At 45.8% G+C, this 22,240-nt stretch overlaps 1 protein-coding gene and 1 pseudogene across 1 annotated transcript in view; both read left to right on the top strand.

The window, feature by feature from the left end:
• Positions 1–3,988: 3,988 nt before the first annotated feature.
• The window catches only part of ZMIZ1 (zinc finger MIZ-type containing 1), a 403,763-nt gene continuing 385,511 nt past the window's right edge, over positions 3,989–22,240 (top strand). The window contains 1 exon segment of the mRNA XM_077821484.1: positions 3,989–4,117. The gene's annotated coding sequence lies outside the window, so the exon portion shown is untranslated.
• Positions 15,421–15,549, top strand: LOC144268495 (U2 spliceosomal RNA; annotated as a pseudogene).

The raw sequence follows: 22,240 nt of genomic DNA on the forward strand, positions 1-22,240 counted from the left end.
GAAGCTGCAAGCCGGGACTTTTTTCCCAGACCAGAAGATCACCGTAGGGGAAGTCGAAATGCCCATTGTGATCCTTGGAGACCCTGCTGACACTTTAATACCATGGCTGATGAAACCCTACACAGGGAGCCTTGACAGCAGCAAGGAGAGGTTCAACAACAGGCTGAGCCAGTGCAGAATGACTGTGGAATGTGCTTTTGGCCGTTTAAAGGGCCGCTGGCGCTCTCTGTATGGGAAGCTGGACCTGGCCGATTGCAGCATCTCTGCAGTTATATCTGTGTGCTGTACCCTCCAAAACATTTGTGAAGGGAAGGGTGAACGATTCACTCAGGCATGGAACTCGGAGGTTCAACACCTCTGACTGTTCAAATTCAGCCTCCAGATCAGGGCTATTAAAGGGGCCCAGCGTGGAGCTGCAAGGATTAGGGATGCTTTGAGGGAGCAATTTGAGGCTGAAAGTCACCAGTAATGTCTGGTGCCCTGCACAGGAGTGAAGTGCAGTGGTTCCAATGTTAGTAGGAATCTGTGTTTGCTATGCTGACTTGCAGTGCCTGTTTCTTTCCTGGGCTAAGGTATCTTTTACTTATGCAATCATAAAGAATGTTTTCAAAGCCAAAAATTCCATTTATTGAAAAGAAAATTCATTTATTGAAAAGAAACACAACTGCTTGGGAAACAGGGCAAGGGGGTGGGGTGGGGTGGGGAACGGTACAATCACAGATTTGCGTATGTCCTGTTATCATGCTCAGCCTTCCTGTTTGGAGTGTTGTGCAATGAGTGCAGCACTTCAGGATGGCTATACTGCATAGTGATGGGGGTTGAGTGCAGTGCGTAAGGGTCATACTTTTTAGGGCTGGGTGGTGAAGCTACAGGTGTTGGAGGCAGCTGGTGGTGGTAAGAACCACTGTTCCCTCTAAGCTGTGCGCATATGCGCACACACAGATCCTAAACCCCGCATACATGGCAAAACACCGCGCACACAAAAATTTGCACAGAAGTACAACAATTTGCACAGAAGAAATTTTTTTTGCACATGGCCTGTCAAAAATTAGAGGGAACATTGGAACCCGGATGTTGGGGAAAGTGAGTTGGAGGTGATATGGGGGCACAAGGGAAAGTGGGTTGGAGGTGACATGGGGGCACAAGGGAAAGAGTTTTGGGACAAAGGCTGCAGGGGGGCGCGGGCTTGGTAGTGCTTCATCTGCATGGCTACAAGCGCCTGGATAGAGTCTGCTTTGCACTCCATTATGCTTATCAGCCGATCTGTGCTTTGCTGCCCGAGCACCGCGTTTTTGTGCCGGCACTCCTCATTCTGCTGGCGGATCCTCCTTTCACTGTCCGCCACTCCTGCACTTTTTGATTTTCATTACTTGAATGCTGCATTACTTCATGCAACATGTCTTCCTTGCTTCTACGTGGCCTCTTTCTGATTCTTTGGAGTCTTTTGGCTGGTGATAACATGAACGGCTGAGATCTCAAGGTTGCATCTGTAAAGGGCAAGCACAGTCTACTCAATAGCATAATTTGCCCATCCCAAAGCAAGCGCGCACAACCCACAGGAGCCCCAAAATGGTGAGTAAGCACAGGGTCAAGTGTGATTGATTGTTTCATGGCTGTACTGTCTTCTGGGTTTCTGTGCCTTGAGGAGAGCCAACAACTGCAGGGGGCCCCTGTACTGAACACTGTCCCCACATTTTCCACAGGAGTTTGTCCTGGAAGATATCTTGCTGCTGAGGGTGACCTGGGAAGCAAGGGAGGGACTTCTACTGCATTGCGGCTTCCGCCCTGGCCCATATGCAGCTTGTCTGTGTGCAGCAATGGTCCCCCCGCCCCTCACGGCACTGTGGCGCAGACAAGTTAGCTTTACTGGGACAAGGACCACAGTGGCTCTCCTGAGAAACCCGCACAAGTGCATTGCCCAAGTTCTGGATGAGACCTTTGAAGAGATCACTGAGGCCGATTATTGCGATGTGAGAGAGCACATCAATGCCCTATTCCGTATCTAGGCATGCATGCAGCCCTAACCCTCCTCGCCCAGAGAGCCCACGCCAAATAACTTCCTTCCCAAAATAAAAGCTGCTTACCGGGCACCTCCTCTGGTGTTTGTCCTTCCTCAAGCACCGGCTGCTGCGACTGGCTACCTTCCTCCTGGCTTGAGAACAGCTCCTGGCTGCATGTATCTAAGGATTCCGGGGTGTCTTCCTCAGCCTCAGCACCCTTGCTCCTTCTTTGCTCCTCCTCTTGCCTTGTTGAACTGGGCTCTGAAGTATCCCTGGTGGTACTTGGAGTGGAAGTGGGGTCACCCCCAAGTATCGCGTCCAGCTCTTTGTAGAAATGGCAGGTCTCAGGGGCAGCACCGGAGCAGCTGTTTGTCTCGTGGGCTTTGTGGTAGGCATTCCGCAGCTCCTTCACTTTAACCCTGCACTACAATGCGTCCCGGTCATGGCCCCTTTCCATCATGTCCCTTGATATCTGCCCAAAGGTATTGTAATTCCTATGGCTGGAGCACGGCTGGGACTGGACAGTTTCCTCCCCCCAAACACTGATGAAGTCCAGCACCTCACCATTGCTCCATACTGGGGATCACCTGGTGCGTGGAGGCATGGTCACCTGGAAAGATTTCGCTGAGAGCACTCCACACCTGGCTGAGCAAACAGGAAGGGGATTTTCAAAATTCTCAGAGAATTTAAAGGGTGGGTCTGATGGTTGGTCACCTGAGGGCAGGGCAGTAGAGTTCAAAGTGATGACCAGAGTGGCTAGAAGAGGCATTGTGGGACACTTCTGGAGGCCGATCAGAGCGCATTAACAGACCAGGGTGTCCACACTGGCGCTGTGGCGCTTCAGTGGGGGCGCACCAAACGTTATTCTTCTTGCCGAGGTGGAGTACCAGGAGCGCTCTACGTGCCTTGCCAGTGTGGACGGGTAGTGACCTAGTGCACTCAGGGCTCCTTTAATGCACTCTCACTCGCACGTGTAGCCAAGCCCTGTGTCGGCAGGAGAGCGTCTCCTGCTGACATAGTGCTGTCTACACCAGCGCCTTTCTTGGGGAAACTAGTGTGCAACAGGGGGCTGTTTCTTCACACCCCTGACCGACAAAAATGCTAGTGTAGACAAAGCCTTAGATGACCTTCCTTGGACATCCAGTTGTGGCAGATGGGGCCAGAGACCCTCTGAGGGGAGGGATTAAGCTTTTATGGGAGCTGAGTTGGGAAAGTTTCTGTTTTGTGAACTGGCTTCTTCAGTCTGGAGAAGGGTTATTGGTTGTTCCTCATCTTTTTGGGTTGTATTTTAAAGTATTTGTCAAAGAACATAACCTGGATTTGGAGTTCCTGGGTGTTTGTATACATTGGAATGAAAATAAAAAATAAAAATATTTATAATTGGTGCAGTGGTTATTCAGATGCATCACGTGTTGGTATTAATGTTCTTTGATGGGATGAGCACACAAGCATTTGTATGTGTGATTTTAAAAGTCTGTGTGTGTGTGCACGCACGTGTGTGGACACTTGGGCGTGTGACTTTAAAATGCGCTACTGTTGTTTTGCCAGAAAAAGCAGCTAATGTGAATGTTTTACAGAAATGGACCTGAACGTGACTGAGGCAAATTCATTTGAATGAATACTCAGGTATATTTTGGCATCTCCCTTGCAATTATCCGGTTGTAGGTTATTTTAGGATCACTATCTTGCTCTTTAGAACACAACACCTCCCCCCTCCCCATGCCCCCACAAACGTTTGGTTTGGATAAGATATCTGACAGTTCAGCTCAATCCATGCTCTTTTTTTTAATAATTATTAGCAGTTGACTTGGCCTACACATTCTGGACCTTGGCATGGCAAGCAAATCAGTACAGCCACAGATGGCTATTTTGGGGTGGAGAAGTGGGGAGGGACTATAGCTATGCTGAGGAGTTGTTGTAATCTGCTGCACCTTCAAAGGATGAGAAAGCTGATATTTACGTTCCCCTTTTCTGTTTTTTCTCTCTCTTAGGAAATACTGTGTGTTACAGACAGAGACATCAATCCCAGCTCACTCCCCCCCCCTTTTCTTTTCTTGCCTGAATTAGAAGCTCCAGGAATGTGCTAATTGGCGGCGGCCTCTTCAGAGAGGTAAAAGGTAATTGTTATCTGCCCGCTTTAGGTGTCTTGCCTGTTAAACCTCTTTTGGAGCAGGTGGGAAAGGAGGGGAAGCTTAGAATAAGCTTGTCAGTGTGGAATTTTTATTTTCTTAGATCATCTCCAAGTTGATCGGGATGGTTTTCCATCCTCTTCAATGTACTCATGCAAAGAGAGGCTTCTGTGTATGTTCATTCATGCATACAGTCCTGTCCTGTGCCTATTTCTATGTGTAGGACAGAGAGCTAGTTTTGAGCAGCCGGAGGAAAAGGTTTGCTTAAAATGTTAGTAGAAACATATTTTTTTTGAAAGATGCTCAGTGCATTGGTGGAATGATGACTTCTCTGCATTAACTTAGCTCCTTGGCCCTTGCCCTCCACCCCAGGTCCTCTTTGGTCATTTGTAATCTCTTGCCCCATCATCCATTATGTCTCCAGGGAAGAAAGGACTCCCATTGGGCAAAATACTGGTTCAGGTAAAATCACCTGCATTTGAATAACTCTACATTTGAATCACATCTTTCCTTGAGATTTGGAAAAGATTGGGTAATAATTGTAATACCTAGATCAGGGGTGGGCAAACTTTTTGGCCCGAGGGCCACATCTGGGTGGGGAAATGGCTTGCAGGGCTGGGGCAGGCGGTTTGGGTGCAGGGATGGAGTGCGGTGTGCAGGAAGGAGCTCAGGGCAAGGGGTTGGGGCAGAGGAGGGGTGTGAAGGGGCTCAGGGAAGGGGGTTGGGGTGCAGGAGGGGTGTGGGATGTGGCAGGGGGCTCAGGGCGGGGAGTTGAGGTGCGGGGTGCAGGAGGGGTTCAGGCTCCGGCCCAGCGCCGCTTACCTAGAGCGGCTCCTGGGTGGCAGCAGCCTGCACCGGGGCCAGGGAGGTCCCCATGCGTGCCTGTCCCAGCCCGTGTCGTGCCATACCACGCCACTCAGGGAAGTGGCCGGCACCACATCCCTGTGCGGCCCCTGGGAGTTGTGGGGGTGCAGAAGGCTCCAAGTGTTTCCCTCGCCAGTGGGTACCTCCCCTGAAGCTCCATTGGCCGCGGCAACCCATTCCTGGCCAATGGGAGCTTTGCGGGAGGTACCCACAGGCAAGAGCAGCATGTGGAGCTCTCTGCTCCCCCACCCCCAGGGGCTGCAGGGACATGGTGTGACCGCTTCCCGGAGCGGTGCGGCGCCACGGGGGTGGCAATCCCATGGGCCAGATCCAAAGCCCTGGGGGGCTGGATCTGGCCCGCAGGCTGTAGTTTGCCCACCCCGACCTAGATCTTACATAGCAATTTTTATCAGTAGATGTCAAAGTGGTTTACAAAGGGAAATCAGTAACATTATCCCTTTTTTACATATGAGGAAAGTGAGGCATGGGTGGATGTGACTTGCCGAAGGTCACCTAGGAGACTGGTGGCAGAGTCAACAATTGAACCCGGGTTTCCTGAGCCCAAATCCAGTGCCCTATCTACTAGGCTATGCTTCCTTCCAACTGAACTTGTTTTTCATGTATTTAAATGCTTCTAGTTCCAGGCAGAAGTGCCAGAATATGGTATGTGTGAGCCTCTATGTAATAAATTCCATGGCCATAAATGGTGGTGTGACCTCATGTAATCCTCACCTATTTTTCCACTTCTTGGAATGTGGTTTATATTCCATATCCCCAGTGCCATGCAAGTTAATGGTTGCAAAACAGTTTCTATCATAGAATATCAGGGTTGGAAGGGACCTCAGGAGGTCATCTAGTCCAACCCCCTGCTCAAAACAGGACCAATCCCCAATTTTTGCCTCAGATCCTTAAATGGCGCCCTCAAGGATTGAACTCACAACCCTGGGTTTAGCAGGCCAATGCTCAAACCACTGAGCTATCCCTCCCTCCCCTAAATGGCTACCTCAGGGATTGGACTCACAACCCTGGGTTTAGCAGGCTAATGCTCAAACCACTGAGCTATCCCTTTCCTTACAAGCATTTTAGATGAACCTATTTTAGAACATGTTTTTAAATGTTGTTAGTTCCTGCTGCGACTTTCAGGGGATGCTAAGGGAGTTAAGTGCCCAAGTTCCATTGAGAGCCAAGTTGATTTGAACACCTAATTCCTTTAGGCTCCTTTGGAAAGCCCATTGTTAAGTCTTTAGCTCTCTGTATCCTACGATAACTGATTCCTAAATGAATCATTAGCTCTGTGATTCAGGGGTATCCATAGTCCCATAGACTGATGTTTGGTGCAAAATGTAAAACCTCAGACTAAGTGCAGATACTGCAGGGTATAACTTGCTGACCAAATGACAAACTGCAGGTAGGCAAATCTGCCTGGAGCAGCTCTGTCCCATGCTTGCTACCATGCTGCGGACGGTGGGGAAGAAAGCAAATCCTTTATTAGAAGGGCCCCTACTGGGTGACTGATTACCTTCTGAAACAAAGCAATGGACCTTTCGGGTTACTTTTCTGGGGCGCTTCAATTGATACTAAGAGACAAGCAGAAACATACAGACCAGTTGAAGCATTCTAATGGAGTCTCCTGGAATTTCCCTCGGGCTCCTTCTAGGTAATTACCTGTCTATCACTTTGTCTCCTATCTTTTAATGAGGGAGGAGTGCCAGACTCCCAGACCACTAATCCTTATTACTGTAGAAAGGTAAGTTTCACTCCTCTGTTTCTCACCTTTGAAAAATGGCACCAGCTACCCAGCTGGCATGGCTCTCTAAATCATTTAAAAATGGCTGATAACCTTTCTCCATGGCTGCCAGATTAAATCATGGGAATCTCCTGACTGCTTCAGGCATGTATTCCCTGAATTAGCCATACGGGTAAGAAAGAGGGAGTTGATAGGGAAGGAAGACTAGCAGAAGCCACCTTACAATCCCTAAATTCACTTTCTCCCAGACAGACTCTTTATTAGAGCTGTGGGATATGTTCATTTCAAACCCAGAACTTGGAGCAAATTGACTGAGATTTGCAAGCCTGGTCTGACCTGGAGTTCTGGGCGAAAGCCACTGCAAAACCTGGCAGTTCCAGCTGAGCTTGCTTACAGTCTCAGGGTTCTTTCAGACCCCAAAACTCACAGGATCTGGGTTAATGTAAACCTGTAAACCCAAATCTCACAGGGTTGGAGGGGTTTTTTTGGTGGGCCTCTGCTCGTTAGCCTTCTGTTTGTGTTTTGTTTTGTTTTACTCAATTAGATTTTTCTACTGGAAACTTTGCATGTACCCTATATTTCCAGTCTCTTCCTGTGGAGGCCCTGCTTCAGGACTATTGCCATTTCTCTTAGGCCAGGGTACTCGGTCTGTGCCTCTGTTATCTCAGCATAGTACTGAGTTTTTCCTTGGATAACCCCTTCTGTTCCTGTTGCTGGCTCACATTACTGTAACAAGTCAGAGATATTTCCCCCCTCCTCAGCTGTTGCTTACGCCGGGAGCTCAGGCATAAGCCCCATGTCCCTATATGCCCCTCTTTTCTTTATTCTTCACCTGGCCAACATGTCAGAGGTCTCGGGAGATCGTGCTGGTTTTGGATGTTGTCCTTTTCCAACTGCTTCCATGTGTCAGACTCCAAGAAATGTACATTGTTAAGCTCCTTTACAGTGCCTTAGTGCAGCATGTGCTTCTAACTGTCTGCTTATGTATGGATTTAAGCAGCAGAGTCTGCTATCAAATGCTATCACCCAGTGTATATCCCTTCGGGTGAAAAGCTTTAGGAGAAGAGGTGGGACATGGTAGTGATATTTGGGAAACGAAGCAAAAGGAAATTCTTCCAAGTTTGTTGGGCTGAAACCTTTTGCGGGGGAGGGGGAAGGTATTCTTGCTGGACTTTTAAGTATTTTTTGAGGGTGAGTGTGGGAGGAGGGAACGTCTGATTGTTAAGTAGCCAAACATTTGCTGTTTCATTGCTATATGTGGAGTTACCTTTTTTGTCCTTTCTTCAATTAAACTTGGGCAAAGATTTTTCGCTCCTGGAAAGTATAAATCATATACAAAGTTGAGATCCTGTTCATAATTGACACACTTAGAATAATGAGAAAAAAAAAGTGCTTTCAAGATTGCAGCAAAGTCATCTCTTTATTTTATTTTTTCCTTCTCTCCTGACCCATCTCCAGAGAAAAGGTGATACAGCTTCTAGCTAACATATTTCAGGTGGGTGACGCTGTGGTATGTTAAGCGGTGTCTGTAATAGCTTATCTATCGGTGGTAAGCTTACTCTGTTTGTATTTCTCTTTTCACACATAAATCAAGTTAACAGTTTTCAAGACTTCGAGCCGTGTTTCAGCAGGATATTTGCTTAATGTCTTTAAAAAAAAGCAAAGCTTTTAAGGTCGGTTTTGAGTTAGGATTTCTAATACAGGAAACATATCCAGTGTCAAAGCTATGAAGCTATCCAGCACCCAGCCAGGAGTCAGACTTCTGAGTCAGAATGAATTAACAGCAGAGTTTGTGTTTCCAGGAGTTCCAGTCTCTGGAGACCTAATCTTCTCACAGGCCTTAAATCCTGATTAAACAGTACATCACCACTGAGCAAAGCACTTAAGTGCATTGCTTAACTTTAAGTTATGCTATATTTTAAGCAAATGCATGTGCTTAAGTACTTTGATGAATAGGGATGGACTTAAGCACATGCTTAAACTATTTGCTGAATTGGGGCCTTTCTACACATTGACCCTGTAATAGTTCAGCAGCACTCCTTGGATGGGAGGAGGAGCACTTCCTAGAGGCTTGCATTTTGTCTTTGCCTGAAGAGCTCTCTTTAAGCGCTGAGTAATGCCTGTGCTTGGAAGGATTAGATTTTTATTGGTAAATATCAGTAAACGTCAATTTCACTTTCCACACACAAACGAACGAAAAAATATTTCTATCAATATTAATCAAAATTTACAGATCGTCAAAGTAAAAAAAAAAAGAATGCTGCCTGAGAATTTTTTTTAACCTATTAAGGATATTTACTTTGTATATTTTGACATGTGATGCTGATCATCTGTTGTGACATTTTAATTGTTACAAAGTTTTAACATTTTGAATCTCATCAGTGTCCACTGTCATTAAATAACTATTGGCTGACCTCCTCCCCCGTAATTTGCACAGCTTTGAAAATTAAAATCAGAAAAAACACTTGAAATAAAAATTGATAATGTAAAATTATATTCAAAAAAGTCAAATTCTGCTAAGTCTTGGTATACCATATAGGACTGGGGTGGGAAAACTACAGCCCGTAGGCTGGATATGGCCCGCAACCCGTTCTAACCCAGCCCGTGAGCTCCTGCTGGGGAGCGGGGTCAGGGGCCGCACCACGCGGCTCGGCTCCGCTCCGGTGCTCCAGCTGGGGCGCTGGTTCTCAGGGGCTGGACCATGTAGCTCGGCCCCGCTCTGGCTGGGGCGCAGGGTTGGGGCTACACCACACGGCTCGGTCCTGTTCCGGCCGGGGCGCTGGGTTGGGGGGCTGTCCCAGCCAGGGCGCAGGGTCAGGGCCACAACACGTGGTTCCCGGAAGCTGCGCCATGGCACCCCTCTGGCTCCTCAGTGTTCCAAAGGGAGTTCCAATGGGAGCTGCATGAGCAGTGCCTCCGGATGGAGCAGCATGCAGAGCTGCCTGGCCATGCCTCCACATTGGAGCCGGAGAAGGGACATGCCACTGCTTCCGGGAGCCACTTGAGGTAAGCGCTGCTCGGAGCCTGCACCCCTGAGCTTCTCCCCACGCCCTAACCCCCTGCCCCAGCCCTGATCCCCCTCCCGCTCTCCAAACCCCTCGGTCCCAACCCAGAGCACCCTTCTACACCCCAAACTCCTCATCCGCAGCCCCACCACAGAGCCTGCACCGCCAAACAGAGCCCTCATCCCCTCCCACACCTGCCATACAGTTTCTATTCCCCGATGTGGCACTCGGGCCAAAAGGTTTGCCCACCCGTGATATAAGAGAAGAGGAGACCCCTCTGTAGTCTGTGGAGTTGGGGACAGGTCATAGAGAAAACTTGGAGTGAAGAGAAGAAAATGAACACAGAATGTGGAGGAAGACAATTTGTCAGATGAGCTAAGTTTTTTACTTGCATGACATATGATGGCTGGCCATCAGCATCATAAAGTACATAGCACAGAGTTAGTGGAATAGATCTGTGTCTCTTACATTTGTTTTATGAATCTTAACTAAGTAGACTTTGAAATAAAGAAGTAAAAAAACAAATATTTTCAGACTTTACATTTAAAAGGAGCTGGTTAGGAATTTTTTGAAAATGCATTTTGTCAGAAAATGGCAGTTCATCAAATCCAAAACTGTTAATGGGAAAGGATAGATTTTGATGAATGTGTTGTTTAGAAGAAACTTGAGGGGAGAAGAGGAATGTTTTGAAATTGTTCTAATGGGCTGTTTTGACAATTTGGATACTTTAAAAAAAATTTAAGATGTAAAATGTTTTTTTGTTTGAAATGACTTTGTTTTTGCAATTCAACTAATTACAGTAAAAAAGAAGTCCAAATAATAACAAAACATTTTGAAATTATCCAAATCAATTTTTTCACATTGTTGGTTCTTGAAAATTTTCAAGATTTCAACTTTTTGTCCGATTTAGAATGGGATGTTTCCTCCCTAAATTTTTAAAATTTCCCAGGCCAGGAAAAGAGTTTCCCGCAGAGCTATACATTTAATGTCTTTTCTCTTGTACATTGTCTTCTCACTAAGAGGAGCTGTGATTAATATGCTTTGCAATGACTGCAGCAGAGTTGTGAGAGTGCAACCTAACAATCCGCAGAAGGGAGTTTTTAAAGTGTGCCCGTGGAACTAATCTGTAATCAGTGACTGGGAGGAAAAGTGAATATGTGTGTGTGTCTATATGTTTGTATATGTATATATGTGTGTATGACAGTTTTTATCATTGCTTTTGCCTATGTTCCACATTACTTCTAATGGGAAAGTTTAAGGCCCAGTCAGGCTTAATCCCATTTGTGGAAATTAACAATGAAAAGGGTTTTTCCCCCTCTAGTGCAGAATTGTTCCCTGCTGTTAAGGAAGCTCTGGTGTGTGTACACATTGCTCCATTCTTCGGTTCAGTCTATACAAGTGTGTGAGATTCTTGTACATTTCAATAACTTGCCCATTCACAAATACAAAGTCAAAGGGGAATTGTAATGTATGATTCAAAAATCATAAACTAACCCAATAGGTTGTGTGGTCTTATGGATAAAGTACTGGACTGGGAATTGGGAGGCCAGTTTTCTATTCCCAGCTCAGTTACTAAATTGCTGTGTAATGTTGGGCAAATCACTTGTACTTCTCAGTCCTTCCATTCTAACCCTTTGTCTTGTCTGTTTGGACTGTAAGCTTGTGTAAGCAGGGACTCTCTTACTCCTGTTTGGCTGCCAACACTCTGGAGCCCCAATCTTGGAAGAGACCTCTAGGTGGTAATGAAACAAAGTATTAAAAAATCCTGGTCTGTTTGGTGGGGTGGATTACTCACCTGAGTAGTCGTGATCTTTAAAATATTTCATATCTAATTTTTGGTGGAGATCAGAAGAATTTCCTCCCACCTTCATCCCCGAAATCATGAGACCATTATTATTTAGGTTTTGAAGGGGGCTGATTTCCCTTTGGTGGTCAAATGTACTGTGGGCCTTATGTGTGGGGAAGGAATGCTTAACCTTTCAATGAAGAGGAAGAAGGGCATTTTGCCCTCTGATCTTTGGCATTTTGTCGTATAAATATAATCAATTGAGGGGAAAGAAAATGTAGATCTGATTTGTAGCTAAGAGTAAAATTGGGTTTGGAGGTGTGACAGGAAGTCCTGTTTATCAGACAGAAGTTTGAATGGGATTATTGCAGTTCTTAAATACTTAGTTTAATTGTGATGGTGTGATTTCATTTATTTTTTTCCCTCTTAGAAATCTAGATACAGGGGTCACGTGCCATGGTGAACTTTGCAGGTATATACGGTAGCAGGTCTCTATTCATATACAGCACATGGAATTTGGCTCAGGAAGGGAATTCTTTCCTTCTTTCCAAATGTAGGTTTTCTTAATGGTGCTACTGTTTGTGATTACCATGTAAAACTATATCCTACTCCTGATAGCTAAATAATTTGCATGTGTTAATGGTATCTTTTGACCTGCCCTCACCAGCCTGGTCTTTCTTCCCATTCTTTTATTTCTATTCTTGTGGTCAGTATGGAAATTATTCTAAAATGCAGACTATTAAATTGCATTTTCCTGAAAGTTTTAGGTTACAGCTCCTGTCTCTCTCTCTCTCCCCCATCTCACCCCCACCCCAAGGGAAAAAGAAAAAGCATTTTTGTGGCATATTTGAGGGGGAGGGACAGTAAGCAGAGAGGTCTGAAAAACAACGTTGCTGTGGTGTGAATGATCAGGGAATAAAAAGAAAATAATGGAAATATGTAAGCAGTGGCTCACCAGTGACACATTAATAGCATCCTGAAATCAAGTGTTCATTCATTTTAACCAGTGGTTAATTAATCAGAGAGAGTAGATAAAATGATAAGCTGCTTTTAATGAAGTGAAGCAGCATTATTAGCAGTAAGCAAAATGCAAAATATTTGGTCTCCTCCACATGTGGGTTTGATTGGGCCTGTAGCGAGGCACTGGCTTTGGAGATTACTAGCCTCTTTTGTTGCACTGTGAGTTAGGGGTGTGTGTGTTTAGAATGTGTGGCCATATGCAATTGCTGGGAAATAGGGGACTGGAATTAAATTAAAAAGAGATAAATTGTTCCTTGTACATTTTTGCTGTATGCCAGAGGCCAATAATTACTGGCCCTGATAATTCAGATACTTATTTTGCCTTTGGAGGTAAGTGGGCTTTCACAAAAAAACTGCACAGCTTCACAAATGAAATTAGAATATGTGAAAGTAAACAATTTGGTATTGCTTAGTTAATGTTGATGTATCCCAAACTGGTGCAACACATGATTGCCTGCATAATCTAGGGGAGTTCACAACCTCTGGGTAGTAATCCACAAGGGAGTTACCAGCTATTTATCTAGACTCAGAGGGTCATGAGTCAGTGTGTGTTTGGCTATTAAACTGAAGTAGATTTGCTTAGTCCCTTCCAAATGATGGTCTGCCATCAGCAGTGCCTCTCAACCATTGGGCTCCTTCCAGTGGTGTCTCCTGAAATGCTGTGGAAACTGTAAGAGAGTGTTCTGGATATGAATGGCAATGCAAATTACAGTAGGCAAATGGCTCAGAAGCTTTGCCATCTACTGAAAAGTCATTTCAGTTATAACAAATGGGAACCTTTCCCCCTTACAAAGGAAAAGTGTATTCTTGGTGGAATTAGCAAATTTACTCTGAGCTATCCTACATTGTTTTAAATGTTTATATTTCAGGCTGGCATAAAAATTGACTGAACAGGGCTTTTAATGCACAACTCATGCTATTAATTTGTTCCTGAGTTGCTTTACATGCAAAGTTTTGTAGAATAAGTTAATATGCTTGTGTGAACTAGAGAAATGTATCCAATGGATTTGAGTGGCTTGATAATAAGACATAAGCAAGTAAAAGAAAATTTATTTAAAAGACTAAGCTGCCTACAGTCACTCAAGTATGAATCCCCTAGCAACAAAGGAGAAACTGAGGTCCCTAGTGGTTCAAGGGTATAAGTGATATTGCAGGCTTAAGTGAAAGGATGAGTCCACCGAACTAAAGAATTCCACTATAGTGAGACAAACTCTCAAAAAGCTAGCTAGAATGGTAGGGGAAAGGCTAGGGAGAGCCTTGAAAGCACAGCTGAACCAGGGAAATGAGAAGGTGCTACTCAGGAGAAGCTGGAGTCAGTAACTCAGGAATTGCATTTTGTGTGAGAGGTTTCAGAGTAGCAGCCGTGTTAGTCTGTATTCGCAAAAAGAAAAGGAGTACTTGTGGCACCTTGGAGACTAACAAATTTATTTGAGCATAAACTTTCATGAGCTACAGCTCGCTTCATTGGATGCAGTGAGCTGTAGCTCATGAAAGCTTATGCTCAAATAAATTTGTTAGTCTCTAAGGTGCCACAAGTGCTCCTTTTCATTTTGTGTGAGGTTATTCTCTTATGAAGAGAGCATGCTCATGAAGAGAGCATGCTACCCAGCTTGGCAATATTGCAGTCCAAGTATTTTGTTCAAAGAAGGTGCCAACTACCTCTGGTTTTTTTTTACTTTATGTTTCTGCATCTAAACCATCATTTGGTTTTTGAATAACTTTGGCATAAGAATTTCCTTGCTAGCTCTGGAGGAAAAGCTTTAAAAGTAGAACTCAGAACAAAAAATGGTCTGTTTTCCTGTAAAGCAAGAAAAAATGCATGCAATCTGTTTGGACCATGTGTTACGTTGTATTTAACAGGATAACATTAGATTAGACCAGCGGTTCTCAAACTTCATTGCACCGTGAGCCCTTTCTGACAACAAAAATTACTTCACAACCCCAGGAGGGGGGACTGAAGCCTGGACCTGCCAGAGTCCCACTGTCCTGGGTCGGGGGGCCAAAGCCCAAGCCTCACCATTCTGGGCAGGGGGGCCAAAGCTGAAGCTCAAGGGCTTCAGCCCCTAGTGAGGGGGCCTGCAGCCTCAGGCTTTGGCTTCAGCACTGGGCCCCAGCAAGTTGAAGTCAGACCTGGCAACCCCATTCAGAGGGGGTCGCGACCCATTTTAGGGTTCCAACGCACAGTTTGAGAACCAGTGGGTTAGACTGAGCTAGCTAACATAATCTTAACACCTTCTATAACTCTATTCAAGGCAAAATTTTACTTTAGCACGTGCTAAACTGGCTGAATTAAAGCCTAGCGGAGGATAAAAGCCACCAAACCTATGAAAATAGCATCAGTGGGAAATTGAAGAGGATTGAACGTAAAGACGGGAAGAAGCCTAGAAGTCCACAACAAATTTGGAACTGGGTCTGATGAAAAAATGTAGGGGAAAATGCTTGTGTTTCACAGGCTGAAGGACTAATGCATGTCATCTCCTCTAACATGCTGCTAGAAAATGATTAATGTTTCAGAATGATGTATTTCATAGTCATGGTATCAATGGAATTTAACATCTTGGTCCGTTCAGGTGGATGCTAGAATTTCTTCTCCTTAGTTGAACTCTGTGAACGAGTTCCCACAACAGGCTTATAAGTTAGACTGAGCATGAGAGACTCTATATCTGTGGCTTGAAGGGCAAGGAAACAAGTCATTTAGCCAGGTTTCAGGGAAGCAGCTGTGTTAGTCTGTATTCGCAAAAAGAAAAGGAGTACTTGTGGCACCTTAGAGACTAACAAATTTATTTGAGCATAAGCTTTCGTGAGCTACTGCTCACTTCATCGGATGCATTCAGTGGACAGTCATAGTCCTACACAGGTGCCAGCTCTAATTTATTCTTACTGTACAGGAAACTAGAACAATTGAGCTAAGATCAAGTGTAGTATCTATTCTTATCAGTTTAATATCTGATATGTCCTTTATTTGAAGACTGTATATTAAATTAAATTTCTAGCGTTATCAAGAATTTACATTTCTTATTTTGTTAATATAAATAATGTGAAATAGGGTGCTCATCCACAAAAAAGGTGAACGAGATGACCCCGGCATCTGGAAGCCCATCTCCCTCTGCTCCACCATCTACAAGCTGTATGCCAGCTGCCTCGCGGCAAGGATCATGGACTGGTTCGTGGGCGGGGACGCGGTCAGCTCAGCACAGAAGGGCTTCATGTCCTGCGAGGGATGTTATGAGCACAACTTCCTTCTTCAGATGGCCATGCAGGCAGCCAGGAAGTCCAGGAGGCAGAGCGCCGTAGCATGGCTCGACCTGGCCAATGCCTTTGGGTCCATACCCCACCACCACATGTTCGCCACCCTGGGAGAGTTCGGGATTCCAGAAACCTTCATCCAGATCCTCCAGGATCTCTGCAAGGATTGCACCACCACCACCCGCACTACGGACGGAGAGACGGACACCATCCCCATCCGCTGCGGCATGACAGGGGGCTGCCCCCTCAGCCCCATCATCTTCAACCTGGCCATGGAACCGCTCATCCGAGCCGTCTCCGGAGGCTCAGCTGGCTTCGACCTGCACAGCAAGAGAATCAACATCCTGGCCTATGCGGAAGATCTGGTCCTGGTCGCCGACAGCTCGGTAAGCCTCCAGCGGATGCTTGACATTGCCAGCGAAGCCGCCGAGTGCATGGGCCTTCGCTTCAACCTCAAAAAGTGGGCCTCCCTCCACGTCGAAGGCAGCGCCAGGGCTCTGGTCCGGGCGTCACAGTTCCTGATCCAGGGCAAGCCCATGGCCTCCCTCGAGGAGGGAGAGGTATAGCAACACCTGGGCACACTCACAGGAGTCCGCGTCCGACAGACCCCCGAAGACACCATTGCAGAGATCTTGCAGGATGTGGCCCAAATCGACTCCCCCCTGGCAAAAGATCAATGCCCTCGATACCTTCCTGATCTCCCACATCTCCTTCGTCCTCAGGGGATCAGCCATGGCCAAGGTCCCCCTGAACAAGGCTGACAGTACCATCAGGCAGCTGGTGAGGAAATGGCTCTACCTTCCCCAGAGGGCCAGCACTGACATCATCTACATTTCCCACAGGCAGGGCAGCGTCAGTGTACCTTGGATGGACGACCTGTGCGATGTGGCGGTGATTACCCAGGCCTTCCACCTACTGACGTGCCCGGACCCGACAGTGAGGAGCATCATGGAAGAAGCTGTAAGGGATGTGGTCAGAAAACGCATCGCCAGGGCCACCTCCGAGCAGGATGTCGCCACTTACCTCAGTGGCTCCCTGGAGGCTGAATTTGGGAGAGAGGGGGAGACCTGTCCTCTCTGGTCCCAACCCGCAACACCTCAAGATGCCTAGAAAAGAGGATCAGCTGCTGCTGGAAGTGGTGCAAGGAGTGCCGGGAGCTGGGAATACTGGTGCCGTGCATAAAGATCCCAGACCACACCGTCATCACCCTGACCGCCGGAATGATTCTGGAAGGACCCTGAAAGACTCCATCCGCTGCCACTATGCCGAGAACCTCAAGTGGAAGCGGACCAGGGCAAAGTGTTTGAGGTGTCCAGCAAGTGGGACGCCAGCAACCACTTCCTCCCCGGGGGCAGCATCACCAGGTTCACCGACTGGCGGTTCGTCCACTGGGCCCGACTCAACTGTTCCCCTCAAAAGAGCCATCCACCACGGCAACCGGGACAGGCATTGCAGGAAGTGCGGCTACGCCAACAAGACCCTGCTCCATGTCCTGTGTGGATGCAAACAGCACTCTGGAGCCTGGTGGCACCGCCACAATGCCATCCAGAACTGGCTGGTGAAAGCCATCCTGCCGCCCCTGGGGAAGATCACCGTCGACTCTGCCATCCCCGGGACAGACAACTGACTGCGACCCAACATTGTCGTGACTGACACAGAAAAGAAGAAGGTCCTCATGGTAGACGTCACGGTGTCATTTGAGAACAGGTCACTGGCCTTTCACGACGCCCGCACACAGAAGGCGTTGAAGTACACCCCGCTGGCCGACACCCTGAAAGCCCAGGCTACGAGGTCAAGATCCACGCCCTGGTCGTGGGAGCGCTGGGTGCATGGGACCCCCACAACGAGCTGGTACTGAGAGTGTGCGGAGTCTGTCAACACTACCGCCAGTTCATGAGACAGCTAGTGATGTCCGACTCCATCAGGTGGTCCAGAGACATCTACACGGAACACATCACAGGACACCGCCAGTATCAGGTCGAGTAACCGAGAACGCTGACCAGGGAAATAACCCACTTCCTTCCCTGATGAACCGAGAGACGCACTCCAGCCAAGTACTTATTCTCTACACCAATACTGACATGGACTCTTAATACATTCCATGGGTGGCGTACCTGAGCCCATTTATCCACTGACGCTTTAAAAATTCCCACTCCCCAGTCTGGATCTATGCTGGTTATGTGATATGCATGTACCTCGTGAACCTTGTAACTAATACTTGCAATCCCCCTTAACCCAAGCCTGACCCCAGATGTACAGTACCTTCCCTCTTGTGTAAATTTGATTTTAAACATTAACTTTAATAAAAATTTTAAATCTGTTCTTATCAGTTTAATATCTGATATGTTCTTTATTTGAGGAATGTATATTAAATTAAATTTCTAGTATTAGCAAAAATTTAAGTTTCTTATTTTTTTAATATAAATAATGTGCAATAGGGTATGCTACATTTGAATTGTTGCTGGTAATGTATTTTCCATGTGTCTTTCTTAAAGGCAATACTGTATACCAGTGACTTGGGAGTGAGCAACTTATATTTCAAAAAATATTTTAATCTGAGGTTTGCAGTGCATGTCCCCTGCCTGTTTATAAATCTAAATTTTAAAAAGTATAATAATAATTTCCATATTTCAAGTTTTACAGATACAAACTAAAGAATAAACATGTACTGTTTTTGTGGGCCCTTTAGGTGAAATATCGACATTAGGTGGTGACCTAATATTGAATTGTTGCTTATGTTGGCTTTTGAAGCAACACCCACTACAGAATATCAGTGTTTATAATTTGATTGCCAACCCTTCTGCCTCTACTTGTCCTCAAAATATATACTGGTTGCTTTTTTTATGATGCCATGGTTATTCCATTCTTCATTGTCCTATATCGGTTCAGGTCGAGTTCCTCTCTGCCAGCATGTAGATTCAGTGTTCTGTCTCATCTTGAGAAAGTCATCCCCCCTGTATGGCAGGGATTTGCTAGCTCACCAAACTTTTTGCTGTCTCCAGTAGGTGGAGGTAATACTACTACTGGTCACATGACACACAGGAAAGAGGGGGCCACGTATCAGGAGAGAGCCTTCTATTGGACTGTGAGCCTTGCCTGTGGGGGAAAAGGGAACCCCTTCTGATTGGCGGCCTTGCCCCCCTTGCCTGCCTCCTACCAATCAGAGCTGCTATAGGAAGAGCTCTGTCTCTTCCCCTTCCCCTCAGCAACCCAAAAGCATTCTTGAAAGAGGGGAGAGGGAGCTAAGAGCCCAGTAGCTCAGGGATTCTGCTACCTCTACCCCTCCTGTGAACAGTGAGGTCAGGAGAGTTTCTCTGCTCTTCCCTATTCCCCCCTGCAGCACCCAACCCGGGGGCGGCAGGGAACATGACTCCAGGCCCCACATCAGGCCTGGGACAAGGGGGAAGAACCCCAGGAGCAGCCAAGTTGAAGCTGAGAGGTAGAATTGATGCAGGGACTGGGGGGACAGGATTGGTTGGGAGGCAGCATTAGTTGCTGGTCAGGGGATGGGCAGATGTTGTGAAGGGGTGCTCCTGCGGCAGGGACCAAAATCATTTTACCTAATAACGTTGGATTGGCAACACTAGCTGTCAGTCATACACTGCTGCTGGGAAGGGGCAGGTGGAATTCAAAAATCAAAAGAACAGATAAAAAAACACACCCTATAATTTTTTTAAAAAAACTCATGATGTTGGGGGTGGGGAGGGCAGGGACTAACAACAGATTTGTTCTCTTGAGGTTGACAATAATGGGACTGGGACACCCACACTGTGTAGCTGCCCCTGACTGTTCGCAAGAGAATTGTCTCTCTGTTTAGTAGGCTCCTTGGTGAGGGATTCAGCATGTCTAACTATTCCCATTCCTTCCGCGGAAAACTCCAGCAGAAGACACTGGGACAGCTGTACACAGTAACCGAAGTTGGTTACTGGGGATGTGGGGGGAATACTCCTTGAAGGGTCGGGAGGATCATTCTTGTGAAACAAGGGGCAAGATATTGTTTTCCTGAAACCAAATAACAGCCAGAGAAGACAGGCAGTACCCCCTTCCTACAGGGCCCATAGTCTGCATTCCATTGAGCTGGTTGTGAGCCCTTCCAGGAAGTCTTGGGAGCTTTTTGGTGGATGTCATTCTCAGGCCCAGGAGGGCCCTAGGCACCTGTGAATGTTCCTTCTGCCTTTTTTATAGATGAGCAAAGTGAGACACAGAAAACTTAAATGACTTGCCCAGGGTCTCATGGCAAGTAAATGGCATAACTGGGAATGGAACCCCGATTTCCTTACTTCCAGTCCCCCTGCTAGAATTACTAGACAATGTTTTCTTCTTATGCCCTGTGAACATGAATCCGTCAGAAATGGCATGCACAGTTAGCTTCTTGCATGAAAGGTCTGTGTGTAGGGGGGAATATTGCAGTGCAATGTGGGAGGCGAGGAAGGGCATTCAGGGACAACTGTACCTGCTTGGGCACAATTTAATAAACAGCAATGAGCCAAGGAAGCAGTCTGTGTTCCAGATGCATTGTTATCTGTAAAGTCTCCTATCTAGCAGAGTGCTGCAAAAGGTTTAATGCAAATCCAAGGCCTCTACCATTGTGAGAGACAGATTAGGTCTCATTTGCATTCTTTCTCCTATAATAATTACCTAGCAAGGAGTGCCTGTTACCATTAACTTCATTCTGTTTGCCTGTGATAACACCATCAGCAATCTCTTCTCCACGGATTATGGACACTATGAGAAAGGGGTGATAGGAGAAAATTTGAAAGCTGATAAATTGAAATTCAGATGAAAGTGTGATAATAGCCATTAAATATATCTGGAGAAATACGTGAACAGAAGAGGAAAGGCCAGTATTAATCTATAATATTGATGAGCTGCGTGGTTTCAATATAATTTAGTAAAGACAGTACATCATTTTTACTTATCTTAAAACACCTGTGCAGTACTTGTCTCAATGGTTTTGTTCCATTTTAGGAACTGGCTTTGAAGTAACTCTCAAACTGGTACAATACAGAGACCAATTTTAACAAAATGGTTTACATTTTAGCCATCCATGAGTGAGTGTAAGTGCACACCAAAAAATAAAAGAAAAAACCCAACGACCCCAGTGGCAGGCAAATCTGCGTAGGACTCAATCTTGACTTTCAGATTGATGTTAAAAATAAAAGTGGAGATTATTTATCTCTTTTTTTTTTCAAATTACTGCTATAAAAGGGCAAAACAAAAAGTGCAAAGAAGTTTGGGAGAATGGTGATCCCAGGGAAACCAGTTCTGTCTACAGTTTAATTTTGTATAAAGATAAAATAAAATATTTCTTCCCACAATTTCTGTTTTGGTTATAGTCTCTTGTCTCTGAGTTTGTGTCATTCCTGATAAACCATTGGGGGTCACTGCAAGAGAGGCTGAGATCCTATTATTTAATCCTATCCATTCTCTCCCTTGGTTCAATCTGTTTGTTTCTATGAACTTCCCAGTCATGGGAGCAAGCTCCCTACTCTGCAAATCAAACCCTGAACCCTTGCACAGTAGTAGCAAATTGCTACCATTAGATCCAGAGCTGATGGCCCATTTCAGAGCCTTTTATTGCATATTGCACATGCCTTAGTAGAAAGTCCCCTTTTTGCAAAGAGGATTGAGAGCACAGTAAAAAATATTTTGCAGGGGAAAACGTTCTTAGTATCGCCGGTGCCTTGTGGAGAGGGAGCGGCATATACTGCTGATGTGTGTAATTTTTCTTTCTATTGGTTAGTAGAATTTTGTGTATTTCAAGGTTTTCACTGGAAAAAGCAAGCTGTGTGTGTGTGTGTTTAAATCATGAGCAACTATGGATGTACTGCTAAGCCTCTTTCTTATCTGGAACAGGGCATCAAAGCAGTTAGTTGTATTTTAAATAAATTTTCCTGTTGCAAGTATAGCATGTGTGGGACATAAGCTGTCACCTTCATCTTACATCCCCAGTGGAAATAGCAGTGTGTGAATGATTGGCTTCAAGAGCCTGTTATAATGTTTCTCCCTTCCCCCAACCTCCCTCCTCCCCTCATGGAGGCTCTGTGGGGAAGAAGGGGGTGGGTAAAATAGACTGTTGTTAATCTGTGGGTTAGTCACATAACCCAGCTAATGAATTACTCGAAAAATCCTTTGTTTACTCACTGTCACCATTCTTGGCTGTTAAAGATTTGCTAGCGTAACACAAAGCTTTTAAAACTTGATTCAGCCCTTAAGAATTTAAAGATCTGTTTGTGTGTGGACTTGCTTAGGTATATGGCTGGGTTTCCCTGTTTCCCCAATTTGATATACTGGATTTACAATCTGTAAACATGGCCAAACAGAAGTGCATTTTTTTGAATCATGAATGGAATACCTTCAGTCCCTTAATAAGCAAATTCGGGTGTTGGAGAACCGTATTCACTATAAAATACAGTGCAGTTGAAATGTTTGGGTAGAACCGG

The sequence above is a fragment of the Eretmochelys imbricata genome, chromosome 7, assembly GCF_965152235.1.
Source record: "Eretmochelys imbricata isolate rEreImb1 chromosome 7, rEreImb1.hap1, whole genome shotgun sequence".
Taxonomy (NCBI): Eukaryota; Metazoa; Chordata; order Testudines; family Cheloniidae; genus Eretmochelys; species Eretmochelys imbricata.